We start from the raw sequence: 15,588 nt of genomic DNA, 5'->3' as shown, positions 1-15,588 counted from the left end.
ACCCTTCGACATGTGCTGCTTGCGCAACATATGCAACATAAACCAGCAAGAAAAGATATCCAATGTCAAAATCTTAGAAAAATATGATATCTCCAATAACCAAAGCATGTTGATGAGAATTCAGTGCAGATGGGTAAGACGTAACCGCATTCCGAAAATTCTTCTATATGGCCAGCAAGTGGAGGGATCTCGCAGCAGATGAAGACCTCTCCTTAGATATAAGGATAAGTTGAAGCAATCATTAAAATCTCTAGAACTTAACCTGACATATTGGGAAAGTTAGTGCCTAGATCGATCTGCATGGCGTAAAATATGTCATGATCCATCCAGACAATTTGAGTTGAAGAAAAAGAACAACAGAAGAACTATATTCTGCAATCAACAGACACACTTGCATAATCCCAGGCAAAATCAAAATCATCATTGTCCCCGTTGCGATTCCATACCAAAATCCATACTTGGACTGAAATTACATTCGCGCATCCATCGCAAATAGATGCAGCTTCTTACTTTTTTTCTTTCTATTACTCTCTTTAACTTTACGTCCTCTCCTTCAGACAATCATATGTCGAGACCGACGCGTGACCATCATCATCTCATCATCATCATCATCATCATCATCATCATCATCATTATTATTATTATTATTATTATTATTATTATTATTATTATTATTATTATTATTATTATTATTAACATTGATTTGACTCAGGTTCGTTCTTATTCCTGATAGAATTTATGTGGGTAGCGGGTTACCACCAGTAACCTTAGGTATCCGCAGTCTTCCGATAGTCTTTCAAGTGTTTAGAACCCTCTCGATAATCTTTCTTCTCCCTAAGAGGCAAACTTTCTGTAGAAGATCTACAAGACATTCTATTTCAATCTCCTGCAACCCTTTGTCTATATCTTTGCTTACAGCTACCAATTATTATAGGTACAACCTTTACACTTTTCGTATTCCAAATTCTTACAATTTGAAATTGTAAGGGATTGTATTTTTGCTTTTAATTTAACATTTCAGTGTCGATGTAATCGACTTGTCCATTCCCGAAATTGCTGGCCTTGTGTCAAAAGTTAAAAACCATTTTTTTTTTTTTTTAATGAAAATTCTCAGCTTATTTTGCTGGATACGGTGGAAAATGTCGGTTGCCTGCAGCCAACAGATTGACGCTAGTCACATCGTCAGTAATTTGATTTGTTCGTTTATGCTTTCAAAAGTTGTTAGTTTTTAAATTTTGTTATGTAACATTTGTTAACGCCACCCAGACTGGTTAGTTTATTTGTTTGCTTTGAAAGTATTTTAAAAAAATACAGAGTTGACTGACTTGGTTTAATAGAGAGAGGCGTAAGAGAAAAGTCTAAGAGAGAATCGCAGCACACTCCACTAGAAGGAGAAGAGAAAACTCTTTAAGTCCAAAGTCCAAAGAACTACGCCACTGTTATTGCAGAAGTTAACAGTAGTAGTAACAACAAAAGAAACAGAAACGTCAGAAGCAATACTTATTTAGGGAGAAGAACCTGTCGGGTTAAGATAGAAAGAGTCCACCTAGATTGAACATCTGGTAGCTGCTAGCGTGTATCACTCTGGAGGGTAGTGAAACTTTTCTCGCAGTGAAGCGAACGGAGAGGAGCTTTGATCAGAGACCACAGTAGAAATCCTCCTCCAGATCAAACTTAAAAATAATAAGGCTGGAGACAAACAAATTGAGGGAGGATTTCCCCAATGATGTGTGAAGTCCGAACATAAGTGTCAGCTGTAGGTTCTTAAAGGACTTCCCAAAGGAAACAAAAAAAGCACCATGGACACCGAGTTGCCGGCCTCCGGAATCACCCAATGGGTAAGTAACTTGTTTCCTTTTCTCTTTGCCTTTAAACAAATGTGGTGACCTTAATAGCGAGTAGCATAAATGGACATAGTCTAGTGTCACTTTGGAAGCAGGGTCGTTAGGTCAATGTAGGTCATTAAGTATGAATGTAATTGCCATCAACGATACCAGGATTTCCGATACACACGCCTTAGCACCCATTTTTGGCAATTTTGAGATCTTCGCGTCTCTTACTCGATCCAGAATGTTCCAAGGACTGAGACTCGAAATATGATCAATCTTTCTGAACCTGAACCGTAAGTTGAACGTAGAGAAGGGGATGCGAGGTTTTCCTAGGGACGTCCCGCTTTTTATGGCTTGTGAGATATTGGAACGCCATCATCAGATGCACATCTGGACTGCGTGGGGCTAGCTGAAAGGAGAGGGGCGAAAAGCCTTGCAAACCTACTCAGTCGTTTCCAACTGATTGACGGGTACCGACTGAATATCTCAAATGCACCAATGTTGACATGGACAAACGGCATCGGGTCATCCAGAGCGTATCTAAATAGAGTATTCTGCAGGCCAGAGATAGGGTTAGTAATGGTTGTTCAAAAAAGTTGACTATGCAGACCACAGGTTTATGATCTGTACGGTCGACCTAGATAGGTTGTATTGACGGGGGATCCGGTTTGTAGAAACTTAATGCATCTTTTCCGTTGCACGAAGTTTACAGAGACAAGGTTAGAGAACTAGTCAAGAGGGAGTTGACGAAACAGTCATCAAAATCCAATAGTGATTAACCCTAAAAAGGGCTATTAGACTAGAATCAATAAGGTTTAGTAAGGAAATAGGAGATTGAAAATTCTAGAGTAAGCTAGTTAGCAACCTAGAAGATGCGCTTAGAAAAGACATTGCCGGTAGAAGGACGTGCTGGTGGAAAGATTCGCCCTTGACCAGTTCTTCAACGTTAAGTACGAATGATTCATTGTCAGAGCTAGGGCATATGTTCTAAGGTATGAGGAAGTGAAAGCCGTTCGATCGGGCCGGGTAGAAGAAGACCAATGCGGCAACAAAGTCTTTGACGGATCGGAGGGAGAGCGTGCTACTCGATTCCATGCAGATATGTGCGATTTATCATTAGCACTAAGTACAACTGTTTGGTGCGAACAGTTGGCAGGAGACGGAGATGGGCTTTACCGCCTACCTCAACGGCCTACCACGGCCTACCACGGCCCTCCGATAGAAACGCAGAGTTCTGCGAAAGACCGATAATTGCTAACGAGATACGAAAAGCGATGATGGGTTGCACAATGGAGAAATCGCTGAGGACTACAAACTTTATTCTCATATGCCAGACTTGTTAGGATGCCTTTTGGCGGACGTCTAATGCAACTGGTACCAGAACGGGAAAATTTCCTGTTCTGCAAAAAGAGATACGGTTCTGCTGCTGAGAAAGGACCAGAACAAGAAGGATGGTTTTTAACACCTTTAGGCTCATAACTCTGCTAAATGTTACAGATTTTGGGCAAGGTACTAGCTAAGATGTTGGCACTTGTCGTTGATACTCTGGTGGATGAGGCACATATATGTATTCGTGACAACCTCCACCTCACATAATAGAAAGAGTCAGTAAAGAACATGTCATGGGTGGGGCTTTGATCAATTTAGATCAGTCAAAAGCGTTTAGTAGGGTCAACCATCAATATTTGGTTACTGTCCTGAAGGCGGCTGGTTTCAGTCACGTCTTAAGGGACTGGCTCGCTGCAATGCACAGAAACATTTCTTTGGTGGTCGGCGTAAACGGCCACTTGTCGGAGTTGTTCAGTATCATGCGAGCGGTCTGTCAAGCGTTTCCTTCTCTCCACAAAAGAGGAGAGAAGGTAAGCGTCTGCAGCGGCGGCAGCGGAGGCGGCAGCGGAGGCGGCAGCGGAGGCGGCAGCGGAGGCGGCAGCGGAGGCGGAGGCGGAGGCGGAGGCGGAGGCGGAGGCGGAGGCGGAGGCGGAGGCGGTAGCGGCGGCTTTGATCCTGCCACAACGACTAAATTCGTTCAATAAGATTGTATTCGTTCAATAGAAATCAATATCTATAAAACACTAGATGTTTGTGTGTGTGTGTACGTGATGTGGGTTATGCACGTCCACAAATTAGCACGCATGTCGCTCCAATTTTAGGAGGACATTGTTCATGACCCTATCTGTGTTTTTGTCAACTTTTTCTCACAGAGGCACCCGCGTATAGCTGTAAAAATCGATAAACTTTTACCAATTTTGAAGTTTGTTGACATGGCGAAGTCAAATCTGTGCGTACGCGCGTGAAGAAGAGAGAGAGAAAGAAAGAAAGAGAGGGAGAAAGAAAGAAAGAGAGAAAGAAAGAAAGAGAGAAAGAAAGAAATAGTGTCTGTGACAAGGGGAGAAACAGAGTGTTTGCCAAGCGTCTAAACAAAAAAAACTGAAAAAGTGGAAGAGGGAGACAAAGCGGATAAGGAAAAAAAATTTCTCTCACCAAGACAGCGTCTAACAAAAAACATAAAAAAGGAACGAACAAGTGGAAGAGGGAGACAAAGCGTATTAGGAAAGAAAATGTAGCTAAGGAAGACAGAGTAAAATGCATTTTTTTTCTTAAACATGAGATATAGTTTCAAATATAAGATGTTTTTGAAAGACACTATATTCTATAATAAGATTATATATACTTTCTCACACAACAATTCAAATATATTTATTTTAAATCATTTATTTGTTTTAAATCGTTCATCTTTCTCCCACCTCTCACTCTCACACACACGCACATATACTACTTTGGGAGCGAAATAGTTTTGTTTATATTTCACAACTATGAAACAAAAACGTATGTAACAATTTGTCAGTCACCCCCCCCCCAACCCGTTTTTCGGACCACAAAAAGGGTTTGGTAATTTTTCAGATTAACACCCGCACGATTTCCACTAGGGTGTTACGGTTAGGATTAGGATTAGGATTACGGTTACGGTTTTAGGGTCAGAGTTAGGGTTAGGGTTTAGGGTTAGGGTTACAGTTAACATAGAAGGGACAGGCTCCTTATTTTTTGGTTAAGGTTGTTGGTAAGCTTTCCTAAGTTACTCTAATCCACATCCCCAATGCAAACCTTCAGATCAACCTTCTCCTATGCAGATCTCTAATGCAACATTTAAAAAAAGAGTCAATAAGTGAAAATAACCAATAAACTGATTCCTTATGGGATTTCCCAATCAAATTGCCAGCAAACCATTTTCAGCCAAACCAATTTCAACGGATTTCGCTCAAATCTGATGTCGATGTTACTTATTTTGGTTTGAAATAAAGGACTTAATCATTTAATAATCCTAGCTTAATCCCGAGCAGCGCCGGGTTATACTGCTAGTCTTTCAATAAATGACGGTTGTCCTCAGAGCAGCCGGTTTCGGTACCTTTTTCAGAAACTGACTTACTTCAATGTACAGAGGCATCTACTGAAAGGTAAATCTATATAATCATCTCTGGGAACGTTCGGTCTCTTAGTAGTACCCTTCTTTATCTCTTCCGTAATAATTAACTAGTAGTAGTGGTCAGAGAGGAGTATCTCATTAAAATTGGGATGTGATTAGACCGTGTTAACACATTCAGATGATGTTACTGTGATGATATCTAATACAGTGGATATCGAGGTAGTCTACACCATTCTGAAGGAACATGAGCTGACGACAGGAGTAAAAATTAACCAAACAAGACACTCAGCATCTTACGCACAAAGGAAAGCCTTGACCATCGACGAGAGCCGTTGGTGACTTTATCAATGAACCGGTTAAGTTAAGTGATGTCCGGTTCGTCAGAATGTCTGGCCGCCGATTAGTGGAACATCGATTTCTATTGACTTCGTCCAAGACATGGCACATGTAAAGGTGTGTCTCGCACTTAAGACTGAGATAGAGGCGATGCAAAAGACGAAACTGGTGCGTCCTATTGTGACATACAGGGTCGTACCTCAATTTGTTGGGAGATGGCTTACAAGAGATCATAACCAAGAATATTGGTAGTACTTAGACTCTTAACTCTTCCTCGACTTCGCAGTACAGTCATATGCAATTTATATGGATCTGTAAGTTTTGCTATCTCCTGAAGACCGCAAAGTTATTTCGAAGTTGTATTCTACTGTGTGGACACACAGAGGAACAATTACAAGTGGGTGATGAAAAGTTCCTAGTTATTGGTAAAAAGAAAATACAGAAGGATCAATTAATTATGATTTTATTCAACACGTTTCCCTCTCAAATTCACACACTTATTGCAGTGGTCTTTCAGTTTTTCTAAGCCCTTGAAAGAACTCGGAAGGTTTGACCTCCAATCAGGCTTTTCGCGATACCCTTAAACCCAGGAATTTTTCAGCACACCCTTGTAGACGTGTGGTGCAAGTAAGACAGCCCACTTGTCCAAAATGGCGCACAGTAGAACTGAACCCGAAACCATGCGATTCCGAAGCTAACTTCTCAACTGTAAACCCATAATTTATTGTTCCATTTGTGGTGGGATCAACAAAAAGTTATTCAATCCAGTGAGAGATAAATACCCTTTAATATACACAGTATTTAAATTCAAGAAACTGCTAGCTTCATGCTGTGAGAACACAATAAACCGGCAGCAAAGGGAGGGAAATCAAAGTCTTTGAGGCTGCATGCTTAATCCAGAGAGGATGGTGCCCTCTAGTTCAACTAGAAATTTGTCCATATGTTTGCCGAATAGCAAACTTAATTCGTTATCCGATTTATAGTACCCACCTGTTGTATTGTGTGCCTTAAACGAAGTCTGCTCCGTTGCAGGTATTTGGACCGTGAGTCCAGTATGGGGATAGCTGTTTCTCTTTTTTTCGAAAAAAAATCAAATGGCACTGCTCTTCTTTGACTTAGCTATTAAATTAACGTGTGTTTTTTTTAAACTTAAGGGGGAAAATGGGCCTAGAAATTGATAATACATTTGGATGGTAATACCATTTCATGGCCAACAGGTGAATTTAGCTTAGTTTACTCAATTGTGTGTATTTGAACTATGCTCTTGGCAGGTGTTAAATTAATCTCCAAACACGCTAACATCTGCAACTCTTTCTTAAAATTCTCAGCAGAAAAATAATCCCAAAAGGTGTTGGGCAATTCAACCTCCAGTGTCAAATATTTGTGAACTCAGTCCAGTCTAGATTCTTACACAGCAGAACTTTCAGACAAGTAAACCACATGATTTCAATCACCTACGGAAATAAATATCAATAATAAAGTAGACAATGTAGTAATAAACTGTGGGTAAACTCATCTATGGCGTAGCCTGTATGGGTCATTCTACTTTTAAGAATAATAGCCATATTTTCCTCAAATCACACCGTCCTATCTGAAAACAATGGCAGCAACACGTCGTATAATGTAATTCTAATCGGAATAAAATACGGAATACTCGCAGTTGAAATGATCTGCTCATAGCTCTGCACTATTCGAGTAGGATTGACCTGGGTTTAAACTGTATCAACTACAATAGTTCTACAGGAATGCAAACTGTTTAATAAGAATAAAATCAAAACAGGGTATTTTCTACCCGTATTTGCGAAACGTCGTCTTCTTAACAGATGCAGAAGGCTTTACCACGAACAAGAATCAGAAGAAAGGTCAGTCCTTTGGATATCATTGCTAAATTGGACAGGGTTCTATCAGCTAATTTTTGAGAATAGCATTCAATCTTCTGTTGTATATAAGGACTATTCAGATTATTTCTAGCGTGTATATACCAACCATAACTCTAACTGTAGTTCTGTTACATTCCATATCTAACTCAGTTACAAATCTCTCGCGTACTCTCAAGGGAGAAGCTAACCAACATGATCAATGGTTTAATGCTTAACAGCTTTGCTCACTATATTATAATATATTCATTGATAAATTTCAAATATCGAATTTTTCGTTTAATTTCTAGCTAAACTTTAAATACTATTTTCCATAATCCTCAGACTTCAAATGAAAAGATGTTTTTCAAAACAATTTTAATGATTCCCTATCAGCGACTGTGTAGGTGTAATAAAATGTGTTATTTTTAGTTCAAACTTATTTTCAATAATATTTTTTTAAGGAAACCTATAAAAGATTTTTTTTTTAATTGGTAATTTCCGTAAGACAAGAATTATTCATTTCATCGAATATCGTTATAATGTTGTTTTTAAAAAATCAACTTAAATAGCGCAAAAGAAAGGATGTGCCACCTGGGAATAAGGGATTCATATTATGATCTTATAAAAGGAGCCAACTACATAAATATCTGGTAACAATCCAAATAAGGTCCTGAGTGGAGCTCGGAACATAATGAAATCTATTTCTCTAATCAACTCAAAGTAATGCGGTGAACTGGCAGAATTGTTACCACACTCGTCAAAGTACTTAGCAGCATTTCTTTTCTCTTTTTTTTTTCTGGCTTAATGTTCTGAGATCAGATACCGCCGAGCATTCTTGATTGATAAAATAAGTACCAATTGTGCAATGGGGTCGATGAAATCAACTAGCCCCTTCCCCTAAAATTTACGACCTTATGCCTTTCGAAGAAAGGATTAGAGGCTCATGGTATTGTATTTGTGAGAAGGATGAAGTCGATTATATTGACCCTAATACTTACTGCTTCTCTTTTATTGATTCCAAGAGAATGAAAGCCAAAGCTGGTCATATCCAGATTCGAACTCACTACATGAATAGATGTAACTATATGCAGTAAAAGTATTTTCTCTGTCGTTCTCTTGATTCTGAAAATCAGGCGTTCGTTGGAAATTAAAGAAGGGCTTAGTGAATAAAGTTGAAACGGAAAATTCACGCTAAAATATTCTACGATATTTTATCTCAGGTGTATATTTTATCGGAAGTTTCGACAGTCAAATTTTTTGATAAGAAATAATTTAAATCTGTTTTTGCTTATATTTTTATGCTATGCTATGTAATTAATAAAATCATCGAAATACTTAAGCAAGGACTACTTCCGATGTATTCACACGATAACAGCGAAAAACGAGTTTTTATTCATGGAAGATGGAGCTCCATGCCACACAGCGAAAAGGAATCAACAATGGCTGAATGAAAATGGAATAAAAAAAAAGCTTCCTTGGCCGAGCCAATCTCCTGACAGGAACCCAATTGAAAATCTTTGGAGCATACGAGATAGAGCTATACGAAAAACTCAACAGAAACTTAAATCTAAAGGGGAATTGTTTCGATTGTTCCGTGAAAAGTGGGCAGAAATCCCACAAGAGACAATCACAAAGCTCATCAGTTCAATGCAAAAAATAGTTTCTAAATTAAAAACTGCAAAGGGAATGTCAACTAAATACTAAAGTATGTAGTCCTACCTATCGATTACATTTCAATTGTTCGCTTTGCATATTAAATAAAAAATTTTGATAATTAAAGGTGTCTATTTACTTCCTGCATGTCTGTGTGTATATATGTGTGTGTGTGTGTATGTATGTATGTATGTATGTATGTATGTATGTATGTATGTATGTATGTATGTATGTATGTATGTAATTATGTGTGTAGCGGAATGTTAGCACTAAGCAGTGCTATATATATATAGCACTGCTCTCTCTCTCTCTCTCTCTCTCTCTCTATATATATATATATATATATATATATGCAAAGACACGTAGCGTATTATATGTACTGATATGTATATGTGTGCGTGCGTGCGTGAGTGCGTGGGTGTACTCGACAAAAAGAGTACAAGACACAATATTGCATTAATCAGAACTTTGCTTATCAACCAGCCTTATATGTTGCATCATATGCATACTTTGCGCTGTTCTTTACATTGGGGAAACAGGCCGACGCCTTGCAGATTACTTTTGGGAACATATTCGAAGCGTCCTTCTACGTACGCCTGGCCGACCTGTCACCACTCATTTCAACAATACAGGCCATTCCATCTCACACTTATCAGTGTGTGGCGTCTCTGCACACCATGGATCCACATTCTCAAGGAATAGTGCCCTGTCACCGACAGGTTTAAATGGACGTTTTTTCGGGGGGGGGGGGGTATATTCCCACACCTTTTTCTTAGTTCATTGAACTCATACAACTTTTTCTTATCCTTCAACTACCCTCTCACCTCAACTTTTCTCTTTACCTCAAGCTTGACTTCGCCCGCTCCTCTTCCTCCTTATTTCTATGAAGAAGGCCCTTGTCCAAAACAATGGACTTTCCTACACACCCGCAAATTCTCTACTATTTTTGCCGATTTTATTCATATGTACAAATACATATATACATATATACATATATACATATATACATATACGTAATTATATATGCGTGTGTGGAGGGGTGTTAGTATGTAACCCTGCTGTGTTATTGATATGTGTATGTATATATGGATGTATACATATTTCTAATATGCATATATATATATATATATATATGTGTGTATGTTTATAAGTATGTGTGTATGTATGTATGTATCCGTCAACAATAGTAGACAAATCATCGCCCATTAATGTCCCACAGCCTTATGTATTTATATATTTATGTAAAAAATAGCGACTGAGCTACTACAGAATCTTGCTTTGATCGACATAACAGCCGAATCTCTTTTATTCCTCATCCTATTCGTTTATCTAAGTACGTGCGTACATATTTATGAGCTACCGAAGAAGATATATATATATATATATATATATATATATATATATATATATATATATATATATATATATATATATATACATGTACGTATATGTGTGTATTTACATGTTTATAAATATATATGTGTGTGTGTGTATATATATATATATATATATATTATACTAAAATTACATATAGCATTCTAATACCCCCTAAAATTGTTGCCAATTAGGCAGCTTCTATTTTGTATTCCAAAACGTTAGAAATAGCAACCAAATTTCTCTCGAATCACACTACGCGATATGTATGTTTGTGTACACGCATACGCCAACAAGCGAGCCTTTGATTGTGTTAACTAGACGATGATTTCTTCATTAACTCACATTGATCCTTCAGGTATTACTTTGATACATATATAACTGGACTTTGTTGGCAATCTCTACTAGTTTTGAATAAGAATTTATATTTGTCTATCTTGTGACAAGAGATCATGAATCTGAACTCACAAACTTCATATAAACAGATTTATTTCATTCTGGTCAACGAATTCACATTATCATTTACTTATCAACTTTTTTTTGTTTATATATCTTGGTATTTCCTGATGGTATTTCCCTTGTTAAGGAACTGGATCTTAAAGTGCAGAGTAACTATTTTCAGCCAAGCTTATTGAATCAGCGTGAATCATATATCCTAACCGTTGACATAGGCATCCGTAAACGGAATAGGAACCGCTGATTCTTCGGCTAGCAGTGTTTCACTTGTCAACTTTGTCAATGACAAACTTCATCTGGGTAAATTAATATAATAATAATTTCCTGTTCTTTTACTATTTTGGTATAAAATAGGTGAGTAAAATGTCTAAAATAGAAAAGGGAAAGATCTATAATTATCGCAGCTGTCCATTAACATCAATATCAACACTGAAACGTGCATCAATGTGACTAGCGTTCGAGAATTAATGAGACAATTTGAACAAGTCCTACAGGTGTAAGCGTCTACGAGATGATTTTTATGAGAATCGGAAACTCTTTCTACCGAGTTCTCTTTAAAATTATTGATTTGATAGTTTCGGAAGCAGTAACAGTTTCTTGAGGAATGACAAAATTAGTACATTTTATTAAGATTGAGCTTCCCAGTTCCTGTGATAAACTAACCAACAATTCGATTATTTGTCCAAGTTCCTATTTTTTTTTTCTTTAAAAGTCGGAATTTTAAGGCATTTAAAATGAAACAATTTATTGAGGTTTGATGCTATTTTGTGATATTGAATTCAGCAAGCAATGAAATCGATTCTTGTCTTACCAAAGCTGTATTCATTGGCATTTTTTGATCAATACAGAAATGCCTTTAGATTTTTATCATAACCATCAATAAGGTAACCTCATACAATAACGCTTCCTAAATGCAAGTATGTATAATTAAGACTGTGAAGGTCTTCTGTCGGTCAAGGCTGACCATACATCTACACAGGTATATACAGGCCTGAGGAAAATTATTTTGAGGAAGACTGGGAGCTGGTCATGCATGGAAATCTCCCGCTCTCACGCCACCAATGTTTATCCAATGGAAAGGTTGATGACTTGAGTTGAGACAGCATCGTCATAAGAGTTGCTTTCAGAATACAAAGAGCTAGATCAATTTAACGAAAGGATCTTACCTAAAAATTCCACTAGTTCACCCAATTCACCGATCTGAAATGATAGTTTTTATCTATCACAAACAGAATAGAAGGCAAAGTTTAAACTCAATGAGAGTTTAAGCTTAGAGAGCAGTGAGTCGGAACAAATACTGTGGTGTATTCTATCCGACGATCTAACGACTCTACCAATTCATCGCCTTAATCAAGCTCTCGACAATGAGTTACACCGTTCTTTAAACTTTCTTTGGTTAAATGGTTTACTTTTTATTTCACAAATTTTCAATCGTCCACAGAAAATTTTCAAGTACATGTTTTTGCTTTTTTTGTTTGTTTGTTGTTTTGTTTTTTTGTCATATTAGTGGTTTTTGGTTTAAAAAATTGTGAAGGGTGTTACCGGATGAGTCTTCAGGTAAGAAAAGTTTGCAACACTAGAGAAGCATTAGGTTCGTAAAACTTAAACGCCTCTGAGCAATACTGAATCATGAAACTCTGTCTAAGTGTAACGTGAAGCTCTAAGTATAACTTTGAGCAGAGACTGTATAACTTTGAGCAGAGACTGTATAACTTTGAGCAGAGACTGTATAACTTTGAGCAGAGACTATAACTTTGAGCAGAGACTATAACTTTGAGCAGAGACTATAACTTTGAGCAGAGACTGTATAACTTTGAGCAGAGACTATAACTTTGAGCAGAGACTGTATAACTTTGAGCAGAGACTATAACTTTGAGCAAAGACTGTATAACTTTGAGCAGAGACTGTATAACTTTGAGCAGAGACTGTATAACTTTGAGCAGAGACTGTATAACTTTGAGCAGAGACTGTATAACTTTGAGCAGAGACTGTATAACTTTGAGTAGAGACTGTATAACTTTGAGCAGAGACTATAACTTTGAGCAGAGACTATAACTTTGAGCAGAGACTGTATAACTTTGAGCAGAGACTATAACTTTGAGCAGAGACTGTATAACTTTGAGCAGAGACTATAACTTTGAGCAGAGACTGTATAACTTTGAGCAGAGACTATAACTTTGAGCAAAGACTGTATAACTTTGAGCAGAGGCTGTATAACTTTGAGCAGAGACTGTATAACTTTGAGCAGAGACTGTATAACTTTGAGCAGAGACTATAACTTTAAGCAGAGACTGTATAACTTTGAGCAGAGACTGTATGACTTTGAGCAGAGACTGTATAACTTTGAGCAGAGACTGTATAACTTTGAGCAGAGACTATAACTTTGAGCAGAGACTATAACTTTGAGCAGAGACTGTATAACTTTGAGCAGAGACTGTATAACTTTGAGCAGAGACTGTATCACTTTGAGCAGAGACTGTATAACTTTGAGCAGAGACTGTATAACTTTGAGCAAAGACTGTATAACTTTGAGCAGAGACTGTATAACTTTGAGCAGAGACTATAACTTTGAGCAAAGACTGTATAACTTTGAGCAGAGACTGTATAACTTTAAGCAGAGACTGTATAACTTTGAGCAGAGACTGTATAACTTTGAGCAGAGACTGTATAACTTTGAGCAGAGACTATAACTTTGAGCAGAGACTGTATAACTTTGAGCAGAGACTGTATAACTTTGAGCAAAGACTGTATAACTTTGAGCAGAGACTGTATAACTTTGAGCAGAGACTGTATAACTTTGAGCAGAGACTGTATAACTTTGAGCAGAGACTGTATAACTTTGAGCAGAGACTGTATAGTTTTGAGCAGAGACTGTATAACTTTGAGCAGAGACTGTATAACTTTGAGCAGAGACTATAACTTTGAGCAGAGACTGTATAACTTTGAGCAGAGACTGTATAACTTTGAGCAGAGACTATAACTTTGAGCAAAGACTGTATAACTTTGAGCAGAGACTGTATAACTTTGAGCAAAGACTGTATAACTTTGAGCAGAGACTGTATAACTTTGAGCAGAGACTGTATAACTTTGAGCAGAGACTGTATAACTTTGAGCAAAGACTGTATAACTTTGGTTAAATGGTTTACTTTTTATTTCACAAATTTTCAATCGTCCACAGAAAATTTTCAAGTACATGTTTTTGCTTTTTTTGTTTGTTTGTTGTTTTGTTTTTTTGTCATATTAGTGGTTTTTGGTTTAAAAAATTGTGAAGGGTGTTACCGGATGAGTCTTCACGTAAGAAAAGTTTGCAACACTAGAGAAGCATTAGGTTCGTAAAACTTAAACGCCTCTGAGCAATACTGAATCATGAAACTCTGTCTAAGTGTAACGTGAAGCTCTAAGTATAACTTTGAGCAGAGACTGTATAACTTTGAGCAGAGACTGTATAACTTTGAGCAGAGACTGTATAACTTTGAGCAGAGACTATAACTTTGAGCAGAGACTATAACTTTGAGCAGAGACTATAACTTTGAGCAGAGACTGTATAACTTTGAGCAGAGACTATAACTTTGAGCAGAGACTGTATAACTTTGAGCAGAGACTATAACTTTGAGCAAAGACTGTATAACTTTGAGCAGAGACTGTATAACTTTGAGCAAAGACTGTATAACTTTGAGCAGAGACTGTATAACTTTGAGCAGAGACTATAACTTTAAGCAGAGACTGTATAACTTTGAGCAGAGACTGTATAACTTTGAGCAGAGACTGTATAACTTTGAGCAGAGACTGTATAACTTTGAGCAGAGACTGTATAACTTTGAGCAGAGACTGTATAACTTTGAGCAGAGACTGTATAACTTTGAGCAGAGACTGTATAACTTTGAGCAGAGACTGTATAACTTTGAGCAAAGACTGTATAACTTTGAGCAGAGACTGTATAACTTTGAGCAGAGACTGTATAACTTTGAGCAGAGACTGTATAACTTTGAGCAAAGACTGTATAACTTTGAGCAGAGACTGTATAGTTTTGAGCAGAGACTGTATAACTTTGAGCAGAGACTGTATAACTTTGAGCAGAGACTATAACTTTGAGCAGAGACTGTATAACTTTGAGCAGAGACTGTATAACTTTGAGCAGAGACTGTATAACTTTGAGCAAAGACTGTATAACTTTGAGCAGAGACTGTATAACTTTGAGCAGAGACTGTATAACTTTGAGCAGAGACTGTATAACTTTGAGCAGAGACTATAACTTTGAGCAGAGACTATAACTTTGAGCAGAGACTGTATAACTTTGAGCAGAGACTGTATAACTTTGAGCAGAGACTGTATAACTTTGAGCAGAGACTGTATAACTTTGAGCAGAGACTGTATAACTTTGAGCAGAGACTGTATAACTTTGAGCAAAGACTGTATAACTTTGAGCAGAGACTGTATAGTTTTGAGCAGAGACTGTATAACTTTGAGCAGAGACTGTATAACTTTGAGCAGAGACTATAACTTTGAGCAGAGACTGTATAACTTTGAGCAGAGACTGTATAACTTTGAGCAGAGACTGTATAACTTTGAGCAAAGACTGTATAACTTTGAGCAGAGACTGTATAACTTTGAGCAGAGACTGTATAACTTTGAGCAGAGACTATAACTTTGAGCAGAGACT

This window comes from Octopus bimaculoides, chromosome Z, assembly GCF_046866305.1.
Source record: "Octopus bimaculoides isolate indiv1 chromosome Z, ASM4686630v1, whole genome shotgun sequence".
NCBI lineage: Eukaryota > Metazoa > Mollusca > Cephalopoda > Octopoda > Octopodidae > Octopus > Octopus bimaculoides.
This window is presented reverse-complemented; position numbering follows the sequence as displayed.